We start from the raw sequence: 23,176 nt of genomic DNA, 5'->3' as shown, positions 1-23,176 counted from the left end.
TGCACCTGAATGTGTACTCGCCCCCAAGCCACCTCCTCTGCATCATAGAGGCATATAGCTAACCTTCAAGTAGGGATGGATGAACCTGTCAATTTCAGTTTCTCACAATTCCTCATTTTTCCAGATCTTAGATTCAGTTTTCCGTTTCCACAGTTTATGATTTATTTATTTATTTAAATCCTCGTGAAAATTTGCTTTCATTTTGGTGCAAGTTTCTCCTAATATACACATTGTTGTATACAATTTTGTGTAATATACACATTTCCCCCCTACTAAAATGCATTTTTGTACATATTATTTAGTTGGAGGACTGCATTGCAAGATTTGGAGATGTGCGGTTTTCGAAGGACAATTCGGGTATTACGTATTGCTTGGAGAAGTGCGCATTAGGCAGTTTCTCGCTGAAATGCAATCATGTTTCTTTCCCCATTCTTACTCCAAGTCAGCGGCGTGTGCTCACAAATATCGGCATACACCAATATGTGCGGGTAATGTATGTGTGTAGATTTTACATATGTACGTGCACTATATAGTTATCGGAGCGGGATACCTTCCGAGACAGAGCTGGCTTGGAGGGACGAAAAAAGACTTCCCTCCCATCCAGCAGTAGGGGCCGGGTCCTCTGCTGGCATTTCTTTACGCGTGCGACGTGTCTTCAGCAGGGTCAGAGGGTGAGGAAGAAAACAGAAAGGGGCTGGACGACGTGTGGCGGCGGCGACGGCGACGGCGGCGGCAGCGAGCGCCTGGCTTGCCCCCACCGGCGTCCTTCTCTCTCCGTCCCCTGCTGCCTTGTTCAAACTGAGCGCAGGGAGGATGACTTGGCATTGAATCCCGCTCCGGCTTGCTCCACGACTCCGGGTCTTGGCACAGCCCAATCTGCCGTCCTTCTCCGTGCAGGGAGGGCGAGAGGAGGGCCTGGGAGTCGTCGAGGGGAGGGCGGGAATACACAGCCAGTGCGGAGGGGAGGGAAGAGGAAGACACCCCTCAAGCCGCTGGCAGCGGGAGGAGCGGCTTCTCGAGTGCCCTTCGCCTGCAAGGAGGAAGAGCCGACGCCGCCACATGCTTCTCTTCGGAGGAGGAGCCGCTTTCCATGCTCCTCCATCCATCTCGAGCGCCTGCATCTTCTTGCTGCAGCGCCCCGAGCTTGCCCCTCACCGCCTTCTCGCTCAGCCCAGGTAGGTTTTCCTCTCTCTCTCTTTCTCTCCTCCCCCCCCTCCTGGAAACTCCTGGGGCCGGCGGGTCTTGCTTTGTCTCCCAGCGCGTTTGAGGTGATTTCAGAGTCGGGGGAGGAGGATGCAGCAGTCACTGCTGCAGCTTCTCTCCACCCCCACAACCAGCCTCTGTCAGACTGGCTCCCGGTTGCAGCTGGAGGGAGAGGGAAGAACTGATGCATGCCACAGAAGCGGTACGTCGCCGCCGCAGACTCAGTAAGGAGCCCATAAAGTTGCCTGTCACCTTCGCATCGCATCACATGCTCCTAGCGATCCATTTGCACAAATGACAATGGCTGCATGCACTGGGACAAAACTGCACGCAGGCCGGAGAACTGTTTTGTGCTCAGCTCTGGGTGGGATAGATAAGGAGAAGATAGGCAAGCGCAGGCCTCTGGCTGAGTCCATCCACCAACTCGGATTTGGTCAGACAGATCTAGGAAGAGGGGCATGTCTGTATTTGTGGGCATGCTCTAGTGACTTGGGTGTGTGCGTGCACGGAAGATGCCTGCTTGCATTTCCCCCTCATATTTCACAATCTTAAATGCCAGTTGGGACAAGGCTGCATCCTTGTGATAGCAAGTTTACCACTTGCAAACTAGTGGTAGAAGGCACTCTTAAAGGAGTAGTATCTTAAGGCAGTATCTTAAAGGATACTGGTTTTTTTGGATTAGAAGGGAGGGTGTTTTTTTAGGAGGATGTGACTGCATTTCTTAACACACAAACAGATGGTAATGTTAATACAAAAATGACTTTTTATGCTTTGCTTTGCGGTCAAGATGTGTGTTTCCTGCATAGCACCAGCATTTTCTTTGCATTAACGATGTCATCTGAAATACTGGGCCTGGGAAGTGATACGTTCCTCATAGAATGATAAAAGAAGCTGCGTGTGCTATGCTTTAAAAGTTGTAATCCGATGCTCATACTGTGCTATAATAAACCTCCAGATGAAGCTTAAACACCCAGAACTGGCATTGGGCATGTTATATAACTAACTTGGTGGCGATGAAGAGAAACCGTTTTGAAAGCTCAGTTTATTTATTCTTCCTTTACGAGAAAAAATGGGACATTCTCTTCTCTGCAAAAGTACAATCTCAAATTTGTGCTTAATGAATTGTTCCTATGTGTTGGAGAAGATGAACTGTAAATGTTGATGAAAAAGTTGGTATGTTAAATTATCACCTTTCTTTTCCTTTTTTATTAAATATTTTCATTGCTAATTTTTCATATAGTAACACAACATACAAATGAAATTTGAATTTGAGGTTGAATCCTGACCTTCTCTGCTTCAGGAGTATAAATTATATGAGCAAGTTCTGTCATCAGAAACATGTGTTGTACTGAACTGTCTATAACTATCCTACTATCAGTCCCAGACCTATATCCCCCCCCACAATGGTGTGCTTTTCAACTGGTTAAGCTATATTAAGAAGGAAAAAACCCCACAATAATTAATAATTTGGGTACATTATTTTCTTTCAATAGAGATCATTAAGACTTTAAGCATTCCAGCTGGCAACATATTGGGCTGTTGGAGCCCATCCATGTCCTGCCTGATTAACATAAGTTATAAACAGTACCACCTTTAATTTCTCAACTAGATTTCTTAAATGAGTGGTGCTTATTTTTAGTTTGCTCATGATGGTGTGAAGCATGTATTATTATTGCCATTATTTTTGGTTGCTTGGAAAAGACTGCTTTGGCAGTCCCATCCTGGCCAAAGTGCTAATGCGGAATGTGATAATCTTTAATGGTTTCCTTCACTTACTTTCATTTGACAGTCAAATTGTCATGATGCTACCTAACACTGTGGGTATTCCTGCTGATAAATAAAAATTCTCTTTCACCATTAGGAAATAAAGCCAGAATACCTCATTTGTACTTCTCATAGTGAAAGAGATTTCCAAGGTCGAACAGCAAGCTGCAGTGTAACTTGAATTTAAACAATCTATCATCTGTAAAGACCCTCCGTGGTGCAGAGTGGTAAGCGGTGGTAACGCAGCAGAAGCTCTGCTCACGGCCGGAGTTCGATTCCAACAAAAGGAGGAAGTCGAATCTCCGGTAAAAGGGGTTGAGGTCCACTCAGCCTTCCATCCATCCGTGGTTGGTAAAACGAGTACCTGGCATATGCTGGGGGGTAAAGAAAGGCTGGGGAAGGAACTGGCAATCCCACCCCATATATACAGTCTGCCTAGTAAACGTCGCAACACGTCACCGTAAGAGTCGGAAATGACTCGCACTATAAGTGCAGGGACACCTTTACCTTTACCTTTATCATTTGTAAGGAAATGTGTCTGAGCCTCTTTAGAAGGTTGTGCATACAGTCCTACTTGAAAATAATTAAATAAATAGCTTCTCTGTCATATATTTTCCAAAGTACTAATCCTCAGTTACAAGTGCAAGAAACTGGTTAATTTGTCCACCAATAAAATCAACAGTAGCTGAGTCCTGATGGCACTAGCATGGCATTACAGTATTGTTAGATTTATTGTTCCTTAGATTATAAAGTAACTGGATATCACTGGCTCAAAGACCAACCAGTTTTTTTGCACTGGAAATAATTTTCTAATCTAACAACTGTCCTTCATGCATATATCTGTACCTACCCTAAAAAAGCAGATAAGAGAAAAATCAACGCATTTGAAATGTGGTGCTGGAGGAGAGCTTTGTGCATACCATGGACTGTGAAAAAGACAAATAATTGGGTGCTAGAACAAATTAAACCAAACTGTCACTAGAAGCCAAAATGATGAAACTGAGGTTATCATACTTTGGACACATAATGAGAAGACAGGATTCACTAGAAAAGACAATAATGCTGGGAAAAACAGAAAGGAGTAGAAAAAGAGGAAGGCGAAACAAGAGATGGATTGATTCCATAAAGGAAGCCACAGACCTGAACTTACAAGATCTGAACAGGGTGGTTCATGACAGATGCTTTTGGAGGTCACTGATTCATAGAGTCGCCATAAGTCGTAATCGACTTGAAGGCACATAACAATCAACCCTTATTTGACTAATCCTTCTGGGGAGACTCGCGGAGTTGGGAGTTGGAGGCACTGCTTGGCAGTGGTTCCGCTCCTACTTGGCGGATCGTCGCCAGAAGGTAGTACTTGGGGAACATTGCTCGACTCCTTGGACTCTCCATTGTGGAGTCCCTCAGGGGTCGGTTTTGTCCCCCATGCTTTTCAACATCTACATGCAGCCTCTGGGTGCTGTCATCAGGAGTTTTGGAGTGCGTTGTCACCAGTACGCTGATGACACACAGCTCTGTTTCTCCTTTTCATCTGTTACAGGTGAGTCTGTGGATGTGCTGAATCATTGCCTGACTGCGATAATGGACTGGATGAGAGCTAATAAACTGAGACTCAATCCAGACAAGACTGAGACACTGTTGGTGAGTGCCTTCCCTGCCCAGACGGTGGATGCTTATCCTGTTCTAGATGGGGTTACACTCCCCCTGAAGGAACAGGTTCGTAGTCTGGGGGTTCTTTTCGATCCTTCCTTGTCTCTTGAGGCGCAAGTGGCCTCGGTGGCAAGGAATGCGTTCTACCATCTTCGGTTGGTAGCCCAGCTACGCCCCTATCTGGACAGGGATGACCTCGCCTCAGTTGTTCATGCTCTGGTAACTTCTAGGTTGGATTACTGTAATGCGCTCTACGTAGGGCTGCCCTTGAAGACAGTTCGGAAACTTCAGCTAGTGCAAAACGTAGCAGCCAGACTGCTGACGGGAACTAGCCGGTCAGCGCATATTACACCTGTTCTGGCTCGTTTGCACTGGCTACCCATTTGTTACCGAGCCAGATTCAAGGTGCTGTTTTTGACCTATAAAGCCTTACACGGCGTGGGACCGCAATATCTTGTGGAACGCCTCTCCCACTATGAACCTGCCCGGTCACTTCGCTCAGCATCTAAGGCCCTCCTCCGGGTACCAACCCATCGGGAAGCCCGGAGGACAGTTACTCGATCTAGGGCCTTTTCTGTAGTGGCCCCCAAACTGTGGAACAGCCTCCCTGAAGAAATACGCCTGGCGCCGACGCTTTTATCTTTCCGGCGCCAGGTTAAGACCTGGCTATGCTCCCAGGCATTTTAATGTGTTTAATGTTATAATTTTTAATTTTTATTTTGTTGCTGTTTGTGTTTCTTGCTGTAGGTTGTTTTTATTGTTATATCCTGTATTTTAACCTTTTTGTACACCGCCCAGAGAGCTATTCGCTATGGGCGATCTATAAATGAAACAAATAAATAAATTTTGTCCATATGATATGACCTTGAGTTTCAGAGGCTGGAGAGAAACAGTGAGGAAGCAGGTTAAGATAAAATGATGTTGCTTGGAATTTGCTGTATTTCAGGGTAAACTGATGCAGGCAGAAATCTTAAAACTTTCATTATCATCTTGCATTGGAATCCTAAGCCCACTTATCTGGATGTATAGCCCAATAATTCAATGGAAGTTAGAGCTAATGTAAACATTGCTACATATATACTTCTGCTACAGGGACTAGGAATGAAAATGCTATGGTCGTAGCATGTCCCTCCCCATCTCTCTGTAACATTTACTTATATGATTCTCTTCCATCATGGACCAAATATTTCCTTCCCTCTTCCTGGTGTGAAGGAGCGGAATGTTCACTTTGTGATGAAGCCAAGAGATATGATTAGAGACTGTTGTTATTTCAGGAAAGGGTATAATCTGCCACAGGAACTTACCGTATCAGTGGTATACCCATCAGACTGAACATGTAGCTTTTCCCTAACTTCTAAGTCAATGTGCGTAGTAACACACACTGAAATACTAGCTTAAATACTAAATGGCTCATATAGACTATAGCCCTGAAATTCTTTGCTTTTTGAGTATTCCTTTTATGTTCATAGGAAATACTTGAGCATGCATACAGTTAATCATTTCATAGAATCATAGAATAGGAGGGTTGGAAGGAGCCTATAAGGCCATTGAGGCCAACCCCCTGATCAATACAGGATTCTTAGTTGAATCATACCCAACAGGTGGCTGCCCAGCGCCGCTTGAATGCCTTCAGTGTTTGGAGAGCCCACCACCTCCCTAGGTAATGGATCCATATTATACCGCTCTGAGGGTTAAGAAGTGTTTCCTGATGGTCAGCTGAAATCTGTCTTCCTGCAGCTTGAGCCCATCATTCTGTGTCCTGCACTCTGGGATGATCGAGAAGATATCCTGGCCTGCCTCTGTGTGACAACCTTCCAAGTTCTTGAACAGTGCTATTATATCTTTCCTCAGTCTTCTCCAGGCTAAACATGCCCAGTTCTTTCAGTCTCCCCTCATAGGGCTTTGTTTCCAGTCCTCTTATCATCTTCGTTGCCCTCCTCTGAACCTCTTCCAGTTTGTTTGCATCCTTCTTAAGTGCGGTGTCCAGAACTGGACACAGTACACAGTACTCAAGATGAAGCCTAACAAGTGCTGAATAGAGGGGAACTGGTATTTCACACAATTTGGAAAGTACACTTCTGTTAATGCAGTCTAAAATAGCATTTGCTTTTTTGCAGCTATACCACACTTTTGGCTCATATTCAGCTTGTGATCAACAAGAATTCCAAGATGTAGTATTGCTGAGCCAAGTATCCCCCATCTTATAAATGTGCATTTGGTTTCTTTTTCCTAGGTGAGGAAGTTTGCACTTATCCCTGTTAAATTTCATTTTGTTGTTTCAGTCCAATGCTCAAGATCACTTTGAATTTTGTTTCTGTCTTCCTGGGTATTAGCTATCCCTCCTAATATTGTGTCATCTGCAGATTTGATAAGCATTCCCTTTACCTCCTTATCCAAGTCATTAATAACAATGTTGAAGAGGCCTGAGCCCAGGACCGAGCCCTGCTGTATCCTGCTTGTTACCTGCCCTCAGTTTGAGAAGGAACCCTTGATAAGCACTCTTTGAGTACGATTCTGGAGCCAACTGTGGACCACCTGATAGTTATTCTATCCAGCCCACATTTAGCTAGCTTGTTAATTGGAATATCATGGGGCACTTTGTCAAAACCTTTGTATCACTTTTTCTGGATCTTTTAAAATTGTTATAAGCCTTGAGGGTTGTGATTCAAACAGTAGGGTGGGGTATACATTTTCTAAACCCCACTATCAACCAAAAAACATGTAATCTTAAAATTGCTTCTGTTGCACTCCAAACATTCTACCAAGATAGGTAGTTAGCATACCGTTCCAATATACCCCACACACACTATGAGATGTCCAGTTAAGTTCCCCATTTGCTACAATGTTAACAGAAATTGGCTTCAGTTTGAAGTTTCCTAAAGCGCTTGCTTGATGAAAGTTCTTTGCCTTTTACCATTTTTTGAAGAACGAGTTTTGTTATTCACTAATAGGCAGAAAACCTTGTGGTTTAAGAATGTACCTATAGCCAACAGATATTTCTATGAAACTTTAAAAAGCAGGGAAATTGGGCAGCTATAGTGAATGCATCAGGGGAACAGGAGACCTGACCTCCTCTCTGAGATATTGTACTGCCCTACAAATTGGTCAAAATGCAAACACCATTTGGGTTGGTCTTCCACAGTTCAAGCCACTTCCTGTGTAACTTGGAAGAATTTGGTAACATGTGCCTCTGAGCATATGGTGAGTGGTAGCAATACCTGCCATCTCTAAAGATGGAGAATTACATTTTTGTATGTTTGTTGGTGTTCTTACTTTGCTTCATTCCTGCGTTACTATTGTTTCTACAGAGAATCTAATCTAGAAATTTTTCTCTCTCATTATTCATCCTAGAAACCTGTGTCAAATTTATTTTTATTAATTTCAAAGCCTTTTTATTGGTCATTGTCATATGATAGTGAAGACAGCCTTTTGTGTTTCAAATTGGAGGTTATGTTCTATTTCTATTTTGGGTTCATTAACAATTGAATCTGAAACTGCAGTTTGATGTAAAATCAGACTGATTACAATATGTTGCTACTTAAGCAATGAATCTAGCTGTTGGAAAAAACAAACTTAGCCTGGCCAAGATGCATGTTTTCAGCCTGCTATGTTTAAACCACTTCATTTAAGGCAAGGTGGGCATGGTCAATTAAAAACATAGGGCACACCTAGAATGTTGCTAAAATATATTTCACCTCCCACTGTTTTATCTTGTGCAAACTGAGACACTCCTCATGTCCAATGGAGACTATTCTGCAGAATAGTCAGTGCTATTATTCCACAATTAGTTTTGGAGGGTTTTTTTAGTGTAAATTTTGCAAAGTGTTGCTGTACTTCACATATTCACAGAAATAGAAGCAAAAGAAAATGATTTCCTATAGGAAACTTAGCTAAAATTGCAAAGTAAATCAGACATATTTAAAGTGACTATCTGAACTATGTCAACTGTCTTAATAATGTTGCTTCCTCCCTGCTAAAACAAGATCAGCACAGCACATGTCTTCTTTCTATTATTTGGGCAGATTGCAGGTGTTGCCACCACATCCCATATGCTCAGAGGCACATGTTACCAAATTCTTCCAAGCTACACAGGAAGTGGCTTGGACTGTGAAAGACCAACCTAAATTGTGTTTGCATTTTGACAAATGTGTAGGGCAGTACACTATCTCAGAGAGGAGGTCAGGTCTCCTGCTCCCCTGGTGCATTCACTATAGCTGCCCAATTTCCCTGCTTTTTAAAGTTCGATAGAAATATCTGTGGGTTATAGGTACATTCTGGAAAATAGGAACTTTTATTATAGATAAAACCCAACGCATTTCAGCCTGTTATCTGCAGGCTTTCATCAGGGGATAATGGCTTATAAGATTATAAGACCAGCAAATCGCTTTCTGTACAGAAAGCGATTTGCTGGTCTTATAATCTTATAAGCCATTATCCCCAGATAACAGGCTGAAATGCGTTGGGTTTTATCTATAATAAAAGTTCCTATTTTCCAGCATCTTGGTCTTTGACCCCTTTTTTGGTTTCTCTTTTGGATGCTAGCCACCCCCTGCTTTTTCTATAGGTACATTCTTAAACTGCAAGGTTTTTTGCCTATTAGTGAATTTCTCTGCTTTTTAATCCGGAAGGTAAAAAATGGGATCCTGTACAACTTGCAGAGAATAGATTGATCATTTGCATGCTTACTGAGTTCAGTGGGATTTACTCCCCTGCAATTATGCTTAGGATAGATGAAACTGATCACAGGGGATGGGGAGGGGAGGAGGAGGGAGGGAGGAGAGGAAGGGCAGAGGGGAAGAGGGGGAGGGGAGCAGGAAGGAGGGGGAGGGGGGAGAAGGACAGGTTTGATCATTTGCATGTTTATTGAGTTCAGTGGGATTTGTTCCTGTGCAACCATGCTTAGGATAGGTAAAACTGACTGGAGGGGGAGGGATGGCTGGAGTGGGCAGGGAAGGAGGAAGAGGGGAGGGGAGGAAGAAGGGAAAGGAGAGGGGAAGGAGGGAAAAGCCAGGTCTGATCATTTGCATGCTTATTGATGGTATTTACTCCTATGTAATCATGGTTAGGATAGGTAAAACTGACCATGGGGAGGAGCAGGGGGAGGGGAGAGGAGAGGAAAGGAGAAAGGGAAGGGAGAGGAAGGAGTTGGAGGGGCAAAGGAAGGGGCAGGGGAGGGCAGGTTTGATCATTTTCATGCTTATTGAGTTCAGTGGTATTTACTCCTGTGCAATCAAGATTAAGATAGGTAAAACTGACCTTGAGGAGGGGGAGGGGGAAGGAGGGGCTTGGAGGGGGAGGGGATGGAGGGGAAGGGGAGGGAAGGGGCAAGAGGGAGGGGATAGGAGGGACGAGAAGGGAGAGTGCGTTTGATCAGTTGTATACTTTTTGAGTTCAGTGGGATTTATTTCTGTGCAATCATGTTTGAAAATGGAAATGGACTGCCTTCAGGTCGATCCCGACTTATGGCAACCCTATGAATAGGGTTTTCATGGTAGACAGTATTCAGAGGTGGTTTTACCATTGCCTTCCTCTGAGGCTGAGAAGCAGTGACTGCCCCAAGGTCACCCAGTGAGTTTCATGGCTGTGTGGGTATTCAAACCCTGGTCTCCCAGGTCATAGTCCAACCCTGACCTGGGGGAGGGACAGGGAGGGGAGGAGGAGGGGGAGGAGATTTGATGGGTGGGCACTGGGCAGAGGGGAAGCCCCTTTTCTTTCCAAGAGGAAAACATTGTGAACAGTATCATTGCTTTTCAGGGTTTCCCCCACCTTTTTATACTACAGTAGGCACATGTAGCCTCCCACCCAAATTTAAACCAAAGCTGTCCCTGGCCTCATCCACACCAGACCTGTATTTCACTTTAGACAGTCATGACTTCTCCCAAAGAATCTTGGGAAGTGTAGTTAGTGAAGGGTGCTGAGAGTTGCTAGGAGATGCCCTGTTCCCCTCACAGAGTTTCAATCAGAGCGGCTGACTGTTAAACCACTCTGGCCACTGGACCTCTGTCAGTAGAATAGCAGTCTCCTCTCAGCACCCTTCACAAACTACACTTTCCAGGATTCTCTGAGGGAAGCCATGACTGTCTCACGTGAAATCAAAGTCTGGTGTGGGTGTGGCTCCCTGATTAGGCAAGCCAAGCAGCTGTGAGTCTGGCTTTTAGAACACTGACAGTTAGTTTTGCTGAGCATGCCCGACATTATCATTCAGTTCAATGCAAACTTTCTTAAATTAATTAATAATCAGCCAGGCATTTTTTTTACTTTTAAACTGCAGAAGATGAAGGTCAGAGCATGGGACAAGGTCAGTAACAGGATTACAGGTCCTCTGTGAACATGGCTGATTTTTAATGAATTTCAACAGATTATGAGAACTCTCAGAGAAAAAAGTCCAAAATGGGACTTTTTTCTCTCTCTCTTTAGACTTTGAACTTTCTATTCTCTTTGTCTGTTTTGTGTATTGCCATGAAAATTGAGAGGGTTGTTAAGCAAGTGTTTCTGAGTTCAGGACTATAAGTTTTGTAAGGTTTTGTTTTGAAATGAGCTTATGGGAGGCATCAGAATGGCATGGGGGTATTTTCAATTTAACATTGGAGAATGTGAAAAATCTAAGATGGCTAGTATACAGCCACTCTTGTGGCTGTATGATAGGAAGCGCTATCTTTTAAGCAAGTAGCAATCCTGACAAAAAGTATTAAATGACTGACTAATTAAAAGTTAGCTTTGTGTAGAATTCACTTAGATAGTCTAGTAAGAAGAATAACATATATTAAGCTAAATTAGCAGCAGGTGTGATCTTGAGATAGATTGAAACTGAAATACTAATGGAAGGTAAATACATGCCACATATGTGTAATTTCCAGTACATGAATCAAAATCTACATGTGGAATAAGTGATGAATTGTCACTTGAACAGGAGGGATAACACAAGACGTTGCGATTCAGACTTCCTATTGTCAGATAGGAAGAACCATTTGCTAATGCACAACATAAACTGTAAAGTATGTTGGGGTGTATTCTGTGATGAACTCTCAGATGCTGGTGAGATCTGTTAGGTTTAGCCATTGTCCTATGTAAACTAAGAATGCTTGTTCATTCTAAGCAGAAGAAGATTTGGTAGCATTTTTTATTCCACCCATCCCTTCCTTCCTCATATTGGAAAGGCCCACAAGCCCTGTTCCTCCTTAGCTTGTGCAACCTTCCTGTGAGTGAGTGTTCAGTCTTATTTTGCCGCTATAGATATTTGGGGGGGGGGGAGCGAAGGCCAAAAGAAAACATAAATAGCAACCTTTTGGTGACATATGAGAATGGTAAGGAGAGAATTTTCAGGATTAACTTTGGTTTGGCTTTGCCATATAACATGGAAGACAAAGCCTGGCACACATGAATTCACAGGTGGAAAGGTGTGTCATTCTATTGAAGGTGATACAGGATAACTAAGATATTAGGAGTGAAGCATATGTACATTGTAAAGAGCCAGATATATTGACTGGAATCATTTTATGGATATAACCATGGCATCAAGACAATTAAATTGTTTTGAAGGCTTTCATATTTAAACAATAGCAAACTGTTGTGTGAAGAGTTCATTGGCCTGGTTTGGATGTAATGTTAAGCGAAATCACGACGTAGTGCAAACGTGCCGATTCCTGCACAGAAGATTGTGGCTACTCTACTCTTCCCTGCTCCTTTTCCTGGTAGTTTGCACTGAGCTAACCTATGGTTTCACTTAATGTATGGTCTGAACCTTGGCTTACAGTTTAGCTGTCTGCAGACAAACCATGAGCTGTAAATAATAATAATAATAATAATTTTATTTATTGGTCGCCTATCTGTCCAGGTTAGTGGACACTCTAGGCGACTTACAATAGCAAAAGCTATACACAATATACAATATACCAAACAACCACAGTCCTAAACAATTTAAAACCAATTTCCAATTAAAACATCATAAAATTAACCCTCCTCAATTCCATAGGCCTGCCTGAATAGCCAGGTTTTTAAGGCTCGACGAAAACCTATCAGGGAGGGAGCATGTCGGAGATCATACGGAAGAGAATTCCAAAGGGTGGGGGCCACAACCGAGAATGCCCTCTCTCTGGTCCGTACCAGCCTAGCTGTTTTAGCCGGTGGGACCGAGAGAAGGTCTTGAGAGGCTGATCTTGTCAGGCGGCATAATTGGTGATTCTGGAGGCGTTCCTTCAGATAAACTGGGCCAAAACCGTATAGGGTTTTAAAGGTCAACACCAACACCTTGAATTGGGCCCTGTAGACAACTGGTAGCCAGTGAAGATCTATTAATACTGGGGTGATGTGATCACGGCGGCGGCTGCACTTAATCAAGCGCGCCACCGCATTCTGTACCAGCTGTAATTTCCGGACCGTTTTCAAGGGTAACCCCACGTAGAGCGCATTACAGTCGTCTAAGCGAGAGGAGACCAGGGCATGTATCACCTGTGGGAGCAGATGAACAGGGAGGTAGGGTCGCAGCCTCTGTATCAGATGTAATTGATACCAAGCTGCCCGACTCACCGCCGAAACCTGAGCCTCCATGGACAGCTGGGAGTCAAGAATGACCCCAAGGCTGCGGACCTGGTCCTTCAGGGGTAATCTCACCCCATTAAGCATCAGGTCTGTAATACCCAACCTTCCTCTGTCTCCCACAAGCAACACCTCGGTCTTATCGGGATTCAGCTTCAGTCTGTTCTCTCCCATCCAACCACTTACGGACTCCAGGCACTTGGACATGGTATTCACAGCCAACTCTGGTGAGGACTTAAATGAGAGATAGAGCTGAGTGTCATCCGCATATTGGTGACACTTCAGCCCAAAACTCCTGATGATAGCCCCCAGCGGTTTTACATAGATGTTAAACAGCATGGGAGAGAGGATAGAGCCCTGTGGCACTCCACAATTGAGGGGCCAAGGGTCTGAAACCTCATCTCCCAAAGCTACTCGTTGGTACCTACCTGAGAGGTAGGAATGGAACCACTGTAGAACAGTGTCCCCCACTCCCAATCCCCCCAGGAGATCCAAGAGGATACCGTGGTCAATGGTATTGAAAGCCGCTTAGAGATCCAGGAGGACAAGGAAGGTATATTCTCCCCTATCCAGCGCCCTCCTCATATCATCTACCAGAGCGACCAAAGCTGTTTCAGTTCCATGCCCAGTCCTGAAGCCTGATTGGAATGGATCTCAATAATCCGTTTCCTCCAAGTGTGTCTGTAACTGTTTGGCCACCACTCGCTCAATCACCTTGCCCAAGAATGGTAAATTGGAGACTGGGTGGAAGTTATTCAGCTCTTGGGGATCCAAGGAGGGTTTCTTTAAGATGGGCTTTATCACCACCTCCTTGAGGGCTGATGGCATAGCACCCTCTTTCAAGGATGCATTTACCACTGCCTTGATCCCTTCACTCAGTCTCTCCATAAACCATAGGATAAACCTTGGCTGCAGTTTGTGGTTTGTCTGGAGAGAGTTAAACCATGAACCACAGTTTAGATAGCATGCTAAATTTAGACAAGCCATGGCTTAGCCCAGTGCAGTGCAGTAGCAAGATACTAGGGAGGAGCAAAGTGGCCACCATCTCTTTCCTGGGGGTCTGCATGTCTGCTTGTTAATGCTGAATCATGGTTTGGCTTAGAGTTCTGTCTGAATGAAAGCATTATGCTGGCTGTTCAAAGTTCTAGGGTCTGGTTCTGAAACTTGGCTGTTTACTTAATACATTACCAAAACTGTCAGTGCAAACCAGTGTATATCTTCTCAGAAGTAAGTTGCATTGAGTTTAACAACACTTACTCCTGGATAAGTGTGTATAGGATTGTAACCTGTGTGAACTAGATGTACAAGAAACAGGTGCAAGAGCTTCATTTTTTCATCTATTTAAATAATTTCATCTACTCCCATTTATAACCTTAGGGCAGTTTGCAATAAACAATAAATCTACATGGGGTTATATCCAAAGCAGTGCTAAGTCAGGGCCCCATACTATTGCTGGTGCAACAGGATCTCCATCTTCTCACCATGGTACTTCCATCCATAACATTTATGTGAAACTATAGGTTTTGGGGCACTTTGATGATGATGATCATAATCATAATCCAAAATATGTAGAAAAAATAAGGAACTAGGGGAGATACACCTCCAAATAAGCTTTAGATCACCATACATGATATGCCTACACTTCCAAAAGAGTGTCCTCTTCAGGATGACAGTGAATTGCATATGGTCCAGTGTTTTATTTTGGCACAGAACATTGTTAAGCATGGCACCCTCACACTAATAACAGCCAAAATATCTAGAAAATAATAAGAAATAAGCTTTGCCCCCCCACAAAGTATACACCTACAGCCCCAGGAGTGTCTGTTCTACAAGGTGGCAGTGGTTGTATCTGGTCCAACACTAGTTTTTGGGGGAAGACATTGTCAATGGCGTGAGCCAAAATATATAAAACAGGAGGAGGAACTGGGGTGTGCACCATGCAACAAGCTTTGGGCCATCCCAAATGATGCACCCAAATGTCCAGAATGTCCCCTATGAGGCATCATGCTGTCATTTCTGATCCAATGCATTTTTGAGCACAAGACACTGAAAAGTGTGGAGACCCAGACTAATATTGAAATATTAATAAAATATCAATATTTTATTGATGCTTCTACTGATACTTTGATGCTATTACTGTTAGTTTTATTAAAGTCACTGTAATTTTGAATGTTTTATGCTGCATTGCTCTATTTCTTATGAAAAGTGTGGTCTATAAATATTTAAATTAAGAAATAGCTATTACACATCATCATTTAGAGATATTTTGTCTATGTGTGCATCCCTTGTAGTAACCTATGGGTCACCCCAAATCATGCACTCACACTTGCCAAGCAAGTTTATACATTTTTTGACAATTATTGGTGAGAACCCATGCACTTGTCAGTGTCTTGTTCCCAAACAAGGCATTGGACTTGACGTAGTGTCATCTCACAGACTTACGCATTGTGGTGGGCATAGATTATTTTGGAGTGTGCAATTCCAGTTTCTTACTTTCTTCTTTACATTTTGGCTTATTATTGGGATTATTATAATATGTATTATATTATTGTATTATGGAAATACCCCAAACTTGCATTGTGACATAAACTTTATGGATGTTGGAACCGTGATTCATGAGAGAGGTGGATGGCTGGTGGCCATTTTGGAAAATGGCTTCTGCAAACTTGCCAACCCGCACACATCTACTCAATTCCTTTCCCCTTCATATTATATTGTTCAAGGGGAAAGTACCATCAGAAATGACTTTCCTATGGAAGTCAGTTGCAGGAAAAGGAGGAAAATGTTTGGGATAATGCAAAATGTCTTGCATGGCATGTAAAGAATAACTTTACTTTATTTTAATATTTGCATTTAGCCATTGGCTGTTACAAAAGAACAAGCGTTCATACAGAATAAAATAGAAAATAAAATACCCTTTCTGGGAGGGGTAGATAAAATTCAAACAGTTTGATTACAACATTTATTCATGACATAGGTAGCTCTGAGTTTCTTTGCTGTAAAGAATAACAGATACCAGGTAGGGATGGAAGGTTCTGTCAATTTCAGTTTTCAGTTTCTCATTTTTCCAATCTTAAATTTTGCAGCAATTTGCAGGGTTTTTTTTAAAATCCTCTTGAACATTCTTCATCATTTTAGTGTGACGTTCTAATACGTATGCAGTTTTAACTAATGTAGACATTTTTGCAAGCAATGTCTTTGTTTACATTTTGTATGTTATTTTTTTGCTAATATGGTCATTTTAATGCTCTCCCCTAATATATGAATTTTTGTAAACATTGTTTCACTGGAGAACTGCATCACAACAGTTGGATAAGTGTAAATGCGAAGGATAGATGTGTTTTGGTTCTTACATTGTTTCGGAAAGTATGAATTTGATTTATTTGGCTTTAAATGTGAGCTGAATCAAATTTCTCCCCTATCTGTATTACCAGGTAAACCTCTTTAGGGAACGAGTTCGACAAACTAGGTATCACTGGAGAAAATGCCCTCTCCCTAATCACCATCCTGCTTATCTTTGATGGTGGAGGCAACTTATCTGGGCTGAATACTATTAAAATTAGAATTATATGAGTTGGAAGGTACCTCAAAAGTAATCTAGCCCAATGCCCCACTGATGCAGGAAACCTGCTATTACAGCGTACCTAATAAGATGACATACAGCCTCTGCTTAAAAACTTCTATTCAAAGGCAGTCTGTTCCACTGGTAGACAGCTTGTACCTTCAGAAAGTTCTTCCTAATGTTTAGTTGAAATCCTTTTTCTTGTAATTTGAAATCATGTGTTCATATCCTACCCTCTGGAGCAGAGATAGTAATAGTAGTACAACTCCCATTTCTGACCAGCAGCCATGCTGGCTGGGGATCATGGGAGCTGCAATCCTACAACAGTTGGCTACCTCTGCTCTAGAGCAACAGGTTTTTTCTTTTTTGATGCATCATCTATGTGACAACTTTTCAGATTGAAAATGGCTGTTATAGTGCCTCTTAATAATCTCTTCTCCAGGTTAAACATACCCAAGTCCTTCAGTCTTTCCTCATAGCACTTGGTCTCCAGGCTCCTCACCATCTTTGCCACCCTCCTCTGGAAAGTTCCAGTTTGTTGATATCCTCCTTTAAATGCAATGCCCGGAGTCGGGTACAGTATTCTAGGTGAAGTCTAGCCAAAGTAGAAATATCAGAGCTTGGAAAAGTTACTTTTTTGAACTACAACTCCCATCAGCCCAATCCAGTGGCCATGCTGGCTGGGGCTGATGGGAGTTGTAGTTCAAAAAAGTAACTTTTCCAAGCTCTGAGTAGAATAGAGTAATACCATTATTATTTTTTTGCAATCTGGACACTATACTTCTGTTGATGCAAACCAGAACTGCATTAGCCTTTGCTGCTGCTGCATTGTATTGCTGACTCATGTTTAGCTTGCCTACTAAAATTGCTAGATTCTTTTCAGATGTACTGCCATGTGTCACCCATCTTGTATTTGTGCATTTTCTCCTTCCTTTACATTTATCTCTGTTGAAATTAATCTGGTTAGAGAACTGGACAAAAACTATCTTGTCTAGATCCTCTTGGGTAGTCTTGTAATTCTGTTTCTGTTTGTATTGGCTACCCCACCCAGTTATATGTCATCTGAAGATTTGATGGGCATTTTCTCCACTCCTTTATACATGTCCTTCATAAAGATGTTAAACAACATCAGGACCAGGGCAGAACCCTTTGGCAGTCCCACTTGCCACTTTTCTCTAGGTCATGTATGGGGATTTGCTGAGGCTGATGCGATTTGTAGGTCAGTAACATCTGGAGAGCTAAAGGTTTGCCACACCTGATCTAGGTTGATGGGGAGCTATTGATTTGCGCTTTTTGAGTACGGTCCATCAGCTAGCTACAAATCCATCTAATAGTAGCATCATCCAGCCCCATTTTATCAGTGTGCCAACAAGATATCATGGGTTAAACTGTCTTAACCTGAGTGGGTTAGGTAACCTAAGTGGCCTCCTGCTGGGAGGAAGGGCGGGATACAAATCGAATAATAAATAAATAAATTTGAATGTAATCCTGCTCCTCCAAAATCCATATAAAATTAATATCTTAGATGGGAAAGGATACAGTACTATAATATAGTAATAACTGTTAGAGCTTTCTCCTTTTCTAAAATACTCACTTTTTGTATGTGTTAAATATAAGCGCCCATTCTAAGACAGAAGATACCGAGTGTTTAATGTTTACATGAGACCACTAATTGTGGTTGGAAAATGGCAAAGTTTGGTTACCTTACCAAAAGATAACATGCCCATGTTGCTTTGATGCCATATGAGACACTAACAGTTATTCATGGCTATGCTATTTGTATTCCACTGTTGGAAAAATAGCTGGGAAGACCTTTTATGAAGTGTGTGGTTGGGAACTGGAGCCTTTACTCTTAGTTAAATAATAATATGATTAAGTGTTTATACAGCATGCTAGAATGCCCAGAGTGTTTCCTGTATGTTGTCTCAACAATATATAAAATAGTAGTGGCCAGCCTTTATAGCAAGTGTGCTGCTGGTGAAGTCCACATTAAGAAACAGTGCCACTGTAGTTTATATGTATCCCTTCCCCTAAATTCCTGTGTCTCGGGTGTGTTTTCATCACTGAGTTTGAGTGCAGGCAGCAGTGTGGTGCAAGGTAATCCAAGTGAAGTATAGGCCTGAAGATGTCCTACAAATCTTTGCTGTGTGTACCAGATTGTCCGTACATAAGAACATAAGAAGAGCCTGCTGGATCAGGCCAGTGGCCCATCTAGTCCAGCATCCTGTTCTCACAGTGGCCAGCCAGGTGCCTGGTACTTTCAACAATACTGTGTAAGGCATGTCAGTATTATTATCATTGATATGTGGGGTAGGGATTGAGGTTCAGAAACAATGGAATGCCTAAGAACACCTTATGAGTTCGTGGCTGAGGTATAGGACCACAGTTGTGATCCCATCTTAAGGGTGAGTCAACTGAATCACAGTCTGATACAGTATTACAATTCAAAATTAGAGGAATGGGATCTGTGGCTAATTGTTAGAAAATGGTTCTGCTGATTGACTTGAAACTTGGCAGTGTAGAAGAGGTAAGTCTGGGGATGGTCCATGTTGAATGTGTATTGGAAAGGACAAGCAATAACTAATTGTGAATGAGTTAAATGTTTGATGAGAGATTTAGGCAAGTTGACACGTGCTGTGCCGTTTTTATTCCATAGACTTTACTTGGGTGGCTTTGGAAAACAAGCACTGTGAAAGTGTTTTTAACAAGGAAGCTTGAGTGAACATGAAAAGTCCTTAACGTTACCCCAAAAGGTTTTTTTTTTGTTAACTGACTCCTCCACAGAGGACTCCTCCACAGAATCGTTGTGGGTGGTGATACCATGCCCCAGGAGGGATTTAATACTGGGAATGATCTATCGTCCCCCTGATCAAAATGCTCAGGGAGACCTTGAGATGAGATATGAAATTGAGGAAGCATCCAAACTAGGAAATGTGGTAGTAATGGGTGACTTCAACTACCCGGACTTAGACTGGCCGCATATGTGTTCCAGTCATGACAAAGAAGCAAAATTTCTAGATATTCTAAATGGCTATGCCCTAGACCAGTTGGTCATGGAACTGACCAGAGGGACAACCCTGGACTTAATCCTCAGTGGGGACCGGGACCTGGTGCGAGATGTAAGTGTTGTTGAACCAATTGGGAGCAGTGACCACAGTGCTATTAAATTAAACATACATATAAATGACCAATTGCCAAGAAAATCCAACACGGTCACATTTGACTTCAAAAGAGGAAACTTCACAAAAATGAGGGGATTGGTAAAAAGAAAGCTGAAAAACAAAGTCCAGAGGGTCACATCACTCGAAAATGCTTGGAAGTTGTTTAAAAACACTATATTAGAAGCTCAACTGGAGTGCATACCGCAGATCTGAAAAGGTACCACCAGGGCCAAGAAGATGCCAGCATGGTTAACAAGCAAAGTCAAGGAAGTTCTTAGAGGCAAAAAGTCTTCCTTCAGAAAATGGAAGTCTTGTCCAAATGAAGAAAATAAAAAAGAACACAAACTCTGGCAAAAGAAATGCAAGAAGACAATAAGGGATGCTAAAAAAGAATTTGAGGAGCATATTGCTAAGAACACAAAAACCAACAACAAAAAATTCTATAAATACATTCAAAGCAGGAGGCCATCTAGGGAAGCGATTGGACCCTTGGATGATAAGGGAGTCAAAGGTGTACTAAAGAACGATAAGGAGATTGCAGAGAAGCTAAATGAATTCTTTGCATCTGTCTTCACAGTGGAAGATATAGGGCAGATCCCTGAACCTGAACTAACATTTGCAGGAAGGGATTCTGAGGAACTGAGACAAATAGTGGTAACGAGAGAGGAAGTTCTAAGCTTAATGGACAATATAAAAACTGACAAATCACCGGGCCCGGATGGCATCCACCCGAGAGTTCTCAAAGAACTCAAAGGTGAAATTGCTGATCTGCTAACTAAAATATGTAACTTGTCCCTCGGGTCCTCCTCCGTGCCTGAGGGCTGGAAAGTGGCAAATGTAACACCAATCTTCAAGAAGGGATCCAGAGGGGATCCCGGAAATTACAGGCCAGTTAGCTTAACTTCTGTCCCTGGAAAACTGGTAGAAAGTATGATTAAAGCTAGATTAACTAAGCACATAGAAGAACTAGCCTTGCTGAAGCAGAGCCAGCATGGCTTCTGCAAGGGAAAGTCCTGTCTCAGTAATCTATTAGAATTCTTTGAGAGTGTCAATAAGCATATAGATAGAGGTGATCCGGTGGACATAGTGTACTTAGACTTTCAAAAAGCTTTTGACAAGGTACCTCACCAAAGGCTTCTGAGGAAGCTTAGCAGTCATGGAATAAGAGGAGAGGTCCTCTTGTGGATAAGGAACTGGTTAAGAAGCAGAAAGCAGAGAGTAGAAATAAACGGACAGTTCTCCCCATGGAGGGCTGTAGAAAGTGGAGTCCCTCAAGGATCGGTATTGGGACCTGTACTTTTCAACTTGTTCATTAATGACCTAGAATTAGGAGTGAGCAGTGAAGTGGCCAAGTTTGCTGACGACACTAAATTGTTCAGGGTTGTTAAAACAAAAAGGGATTGCGAAGAGCTCCAAAAAGACCTCTCCAAACTGAGTGAATGGGCGGAAAAATGGCAAATGCAATTCAGTATAAACAAGTGTAAAATTATGCATATTGGAGCAAAAAATCTGAATTTCACATATACGCTCATGGGGTCTGAACTGGCGGTGACCGACCAGGAGAGAGACCTCGGGGTTGTAGTGGACAGCACGATGAAAATGTCGACCCAATATGCAGCAGCTGTGAAAAAGGCAAATTCCGTGCTAGGGATAATTAGGAAAGGTATTGAAAATAAAACAGCAAATATCATAATGCCGTTGTATAAATCTATGGTGCGGCCGCATTTGGAATACTGTGTACAGTTCTGGTCTCCTCATCTCAAAAAGGATATTATAGAGTTGGAAAAGGTTCAGAAGAGGGCAACCAGAATGATTAAGGGGATGGAGCGACTCCGTTACGAGGAAAGGTTGCAGCATTTGGGGCTTTTCAGTTTAGAGAAAAGGCGGGTCAGGGGAGACATGATAGAAGTGTATAAAATTATGCATGGCATTGAGAAAGTGGATAGAGAAAAGTTCTTCTCCCTCTCTCATAATACTAGAACTCGTGGACATTCAAAGAAGCTGAATGTTGGAAGATTCAGGACAGACAAAAGGAAGTACTTCTTTACTCAGCGCATAGTTAAACTATGGAATTTGCTCCCACAAGATGCAGTAATGGCCACCAGCTTGGATGGCTTTAAAAGAAAATTAGACAAATTCATGGAGGACAGGTTACTAGCCATGATGGCTGTGCTGTGCCACCCTAGTCAGAGGCAGCATGCTTCTGAAAACCAGTTGCTGGAAGCCTCAGGAGGGGAGAGTATTCTTGCACTCGGGTCCCGCTTGTGGGCTTCCCCCAGGCACCTGGTTGGCCACTGTGAGCACAGGATGCTGGACTAGATGGGCCACTGGCCTGATCCAGCAGGCTCTTCTTATGTTCTTATGTTCTTAAACTACTTCCAAGCCCACATTACATTTGATTTCTACAGTCAAAATTGTTTGGTTTTCTTATAAGTGCTTACGGCATAACTAGAAACTTATTTGCCTGCAGTCTGACTGATCTTGAATTTTAAGAGACATGGTCAAAGCCATATTTTTCTGAACAGAGGAGCACTTTTGTAATCATTGAGGCCCTTCCCTATGTCTGTCCAGCAGTACAAACTGAAGAGAGCTTCATATTGTACATAGGGTGAGAAATGAGAGTTGAGTATGGTGGTCTACTTCAGACTGGTGTTATTGCAATCAATATATCATATCAGCTATTTGTGTATTTTATCATCATTACTATCTGAAGTTAAAAATTATACACGTGTGGCTACTGTATAAATCAGATTTTTTGGAAGGAAACTTGATTAAAACAATCAGTTTTCTTACTTTTAAACTAGTATATTGAAACAATCTGATTGTTAACTGAGTGCTACACTTCAAAAACACTGAGCATATCCTGGTACTGCACCAATTGAATAATAATTGAAATGTATGCATATAACAGCTCTTCTGTAAGGATAGAACATACTTTGTTGACTACAACATTTCATCAACGTGAGCATGTGTTCTTTATCTCTACTGCCATGTGATAGTTTATTTTCTTTCTATTACAGCTTTTATTCATTTTTATAAATTATTCTCTGCTTTGGAACATTTATTTTAAAATGGGTTGGTCGGAATGCCAATGATGAACCCTGTAATTGTTATTTAATAGATCACCCTCTGCAGTCATCTTTAAAGTTGGGTAATACTAATAACTTTATTAGAACCAACAAAAATGTCACAAAAGAAGTGGGCAAGTTTTGAGTTCTCATCTGGTTTGATGTGAAGCAAAGGGGGAGGGGGTTGGGTTATGGAAAAGTTGGCTTGCTATTGAAGCTGCAGACTCTGCCTT

At 42.4% G+C, this 23,176-nt stretch overlaps 1 protein-coding gene across 12 annotated transcripts in view; it reads left to right on the top strand.

The window, feature by feature from the left end:
- The first annotated feature begins 602 nt into the window (after positions 1–602).
- The window catches only part of OSBPL6 (oxysterol binding protein like 6), a 167,815-nt gene continuing 145,241 nt past the window's right edge, over positions 603–23,176 (top strand). For 6 of the 12 annotated variants that reach the window (XM_061608360.1, XM_061608356.1, XM_061608354.1 and 3 more), the window contains exon 1: positions 603–1,175. The gene's annotated coding sequence lies outside the window, so the exon portion shown is untranslated. The remainder of the gene's footprint in view (positions 1,176–23,176) is intronic. The other 6 variants (XM_061608362.1, XM_061608359.1, XM_061608358.1 and 3 more) reach the window with 2 other exon arrangements.

This window comes from Rhineura floridana, chromosome 2, assembly GCF_030035675.1.
Source record: "Rhineura floridana isolate rRhiFlo1 chromosome 2, rRhiFlo1.hap2, whole genome shotgun sequence".
Classification (NCBI taxonomy): domain Eukaryota; kingdom Metazoa; phylum Chordata; class Lepidosauria; order Squamata; family Rhineuridae; genus Rhineura; species Rhineura floridana.
Note: the sequence above shows the minus strand (reverse complement) of the source record. Positions and strands in the feature narration are given on the sequence as shown.